This window comes from Giraffa tippelskirchi, chromosome 4, assembly GCF_054371585.1.
Source record: "Giraffa tippelskirchi isolate mGirTip1 chromosome 4, T2T-mGirTip1v1.2.pri, whole genome shotgun sequence".
Lineage (NCBI taxonomy): Eukaryota > Metazoa > Chordata > Mammalia > Artiodactyla > Giraffidae > Giraffa > Giraffa tippelskirchi.
The window spans coordinates 206,172,342-206,175,282 of NC_137278.1; positions in this window are offsets into that span (position 1 = coordinate 206,172,342).

Consider the following 2,941-nt stretch of genomic DNA (forward strand, 5'->3'; position numbering starts at 1 on the left):
ATTGGGAGCAGGAAGAGAAGGGGATGACAGAGGATGAGATGGTTGGATGGCATCACCAGACTCTATGGACATGGGTTTGGGTAAACTCTGGGAGTTGGTGATGGACAGGGAGGCCTGGAGTGCTGCGATTCATGGGGTCGCAGAGTCAGACATGAATGAGTGACTGAACTGAACTGAACTGATTCTGGACTGAAGAAATGGCGTAAGCAAAGGTGCAGCAGTGAGAAAATGTGGCCACAAGCAGAGAACCCATAGCCCGGGCTTCCTGGAGCTGGATGTGTGCCCCAAAAGGCAGGGAGAAGGGGACTTCCCTGGTGGTTCAGTGGCTAAGACTCCACACTCCCAATGAACTCAAGGGGCCTGAGTTCAATCCTTGGTCAGGGAGTTAGATCCCACGTGCCGCAACGAAAAGTCTGCATGCCGCAATGCAAAGATCCTGCATGCCAGGACTTCCCTGGTGGTCCAGTGGTTAAGAATCCGCCCTGCAACGCAGGGGACACCAGTTCAATCCCTGGTATGGGAAGATCCCACGTGTCTCTGGGCGACAACTGAGCCCGTGTGCCACAACTGGTGAGCCTGTGCCCCGGTACCCAGGAACTGCAACTACCATGTTCTGCAGGTACTAAAGCCCATGAAACTGAAGCCTGTGCTCCCCAATAAGAGAAGCAACTCAGTGAGAGGCCTCCGCATCACAACTAGAGAGCAGTCTCCACTCTCTGCAACTAGAGCAAGCCTGTGCCCAGCAACGAAGACCCAGAACAGTCAAAAAAAAAAAAATGATCCCACAATTAAGACCCAGCACAGTCAAATAAGTAAATGTTAAAACAAAGAAGGGGAGATGGGCCTCAGGGACAGTCTCCAATGCTAGGCGGGAGATCCACTCCCTTCAGCGGGCAGTGATGCCAAAGGGCAGAGCTGTGGCCATGCTTCAGGGGGAGCTGGTGTCGGCAGGACATGTGAGTTGGAGCAGGGGGCCTGGCCGAAGGGAGTCCTTGTCTTCCTGGAGTGATGGGCACCCAGCCCAGGGGGTCACTGGAATGGGAGGGGTCAGAGGCAGACAGTGAAAGGGTGCCGTGGATCCAGGTCAAGATGTGAATGTGAGGATGAGGAAGAGGATGGGGTGCGGTGACTGAGGGGAGCCTGAGGGACAGAGTTGAGGCAGCAGATAAGGTCTGTGCGGGAAGGGCCGACTGGACTGAGGGGTGCAGAGGGGTGCATGAATGCTCAGTCACTTCAGTCACATCTGACTCTTCGGAACCCCATGGACTGCAGCCCACCAGGCTCCTCTGTCCATGGGATTCTCCAGGCAAGAATACTGGAGTGTGTTGCCATGCCCTCCTCCAAGGGATCTTCCCGACTGGGGGATCGAACTTGCGTCTGCCTGCGTCTCCTGCATTGCAGGCCGATTCTTTACCCACTGAACCACCTGGACTAAGAGAATTTGAGGTCAATGTGCTAGCTAGAGAAGTCCCCACTCAGAGGTCAGGCTGGAGCCTGGTGCCAGGTATAAATGTGGCATCATCCATGACAAAGAAGTGGTGCCCAGGGCAGTGGAGGAAGAAGCCTCTTCACAGGGGCCATGTCCCTCCCCATGGCTTCTAAACCTCAGGGTCTGTGGCCCCTGCTTAACTTGTCCAGGAGGCCACAGCATTTCTGTAACTCATGGACACCACCGTGCATGTACCCAATGAGAGATGGTGTTGTCAACCCCAGCTCCCAGCTGACCCCCACCACTTAGTAAGGTCCAACCTCCTTAGCTCCACACTTGGCCCCATCCTCACTTTTATGCACACTATCCAGCCACCAACATCTTTCCCTGCACTGTGACTCACTGCCAGCACGTCCCCCACCCGCCCTGTCTTCAGAGCCTGGGTCTCTGATCTCCTCCTCCCACCACACCCCCACACCCCAGGGAGAATCCACTGTATAGCTCTATTCCTAGCCCTCAGCCGGCTGGATTCTGGGCTCCAGTTAGGGGCTCTGCTGGGCCATGACCCTTCAGGGTCCTAGGCTTTCCAACTATCAAATGGTGCTAAACAAAGAGGAAGTATTTCCCCTTATTTGTCCTAGACCTGTCACTTTCAGAGGCTCAAAGGATGCACTTTTGCGCCTTTATTATACGATTTGGTACCCCAAATATCCCCTTCATGACTTGGAGTTCTTGATCCTCTCCAAGCTCAATGTCATTGTCTATAATCCTCCCTCACCTGGGGGTTCCTCCATGTTCCCAATTTACACATTCATTGGTTCACTGGTACAACCAATACTAAGCTGGCTCGTGCCAGACACCTTGAAGACCCCAGGACACGGTGAGAACACAATGGAGGAAGTCCCGCCTTCCAGGAGAACGTTAAACCACTAAAGAGCCTCCCCACCTTTAGCCCTCCAGTGGGGGTCCGTGAGGACCCAGGAAGTGCCCCGATCGCTGGGACAGCTTCCTGGGCCTTCTCCAGCTCCTGCTCCCGCGCAGGGGTAAGGGTGGCCATGGGGACTGCGCAAGGGTCTGGTCCTATCACCCCCGTGTCAGGCAGAGCCGGATCTGTTACCTGCGACGCGACACGGCCCGGGTGCAGTCCAAGACTTTGGAGGTCGTTTGGCCAGAGCCCGCGGGCTCGCCAGCCGCTCTGCTCACAGCTGAGCGCTCAGCTCCGGGTGGGCGCTTGGGGGCTTCCCACTGCAAGCACGATCGGGGATCAGGTCTCGGCGGGAATCCAGCCGGCCCGCCGAAAGTCCTGCAAGTGGGGCGGCATTGGTGGGCGGTGCCGGGGGCGGGGCGGGGCCGGTCACTGGTGGGCGGGGCGGAAGAACGGACGCTGGTGGGCGGGGCGGGGCGGGGCAGACAGGCCGTTTATGGGCGGGGTCGGGGCGGGGTCGGGGCGGGGACGACAGCTGGTGGGCGGGACGGGCCCCGACCATTGGTGGGCGGGACCAGGGCGGGGCC